The sequence below is a fragment of the Solanum tuberosum genome, unplaced genomic scaffold, assembly GCF_000226075.1.
Source record: "Solanum tuberosum cultivar DM 1-3 516 R44 unplaced genomic scaffold, SolTub_3.0 scf00427, whole genome shotgun sequence".
Classification (NCBI taxonomy): domain Eukaryota; kingdom Viridiplantae; phylum Streptophyta; class Magnoliopsida; order Solanales; family Solanaceae; genus Solanum; species Solanum tuberosum.
In genome coordinates, this window is record NW_006239351.1 from 357,269 (window position 1) to 358,301 (window position 1,033).

The following is a 1,033-nucleotide window of genomic DNA, read 5'->3' on the forward strand; positions in this document are numbered from 1 at the left end:
AATAATATAAGCGCTGATACACTAATCTGATGCGCGAAAACGAGGAATTTTGAAGATTTGTAAAACTTATAGGGAATAATGGTAATAAGTAAACTTAAATGTGGGATTTCTATAATTGTTCCATAAATTAATGATAAATGGGGGTGCGTTTGAGTCATAAACTCAAAATAACTTCAAACGGCGCACGGAAGTTGTTGTATTATTAACTCAAAATAACTTTAAACGGCGCACGGAAGTTGTTGTATTATTCACTCAAAATAACTTTAAACGGCGTATTATTCACACATTCATGCCGCATTCCTTTGATCGTATATATTCCCAATATTATAGTAGTTCTATTAGAATGAGGGTGAACTGAAGTAGAGAATTTCTTATTACTACAGGTGACTTTGATTACATTTGTCCTATTAGGATCAATATATATATATGAATTGATATCACAGGTTTTATAATATAATAATAATAATGTAATGATATTCAACCATGGTGTAATAATGATAGAATGTGTGAAATGTTTGTGATATTTGGATAGTTTGACAGCAATCCAATTTGTGTCTAACTTATTTTCATGTTTAACTTCTGGGATACGGATCTCTCATATAATTATTACAACATTTTTGATGAATTGGGGTTTTAGGTAAACTTAACCCTAGACTTCACATTTGGAGAAATTAAAAGAGTTGACATGTTAATTGATAATTGACATCAAAATTTAGGAAGTTGATTATAGATTTGGGTGAGTTTTTATGGGTCTAGGCTAGACATATAGGAAAATGGGTGTTGTTAGTTTCGAAATCTTATTGGGTTATTAATGTGAATAGATTGCTTTGAGTTGGAAGTACAACGAAAAGGGAAGGCTCAAGTACCGAAGTGATTGTTTGATTATTTGAGGCGAGTGATCAATTTCTAAACTCTTGTTAAGTGTATAGAATCGTGTATTTCCTTGTGGTATGTGTTGGGGAGAAACGAGACTTGGTGATGGGTTGACTTGTCCACATTGATTAATTCTAATGATGAAAAAGAGATTATAAAA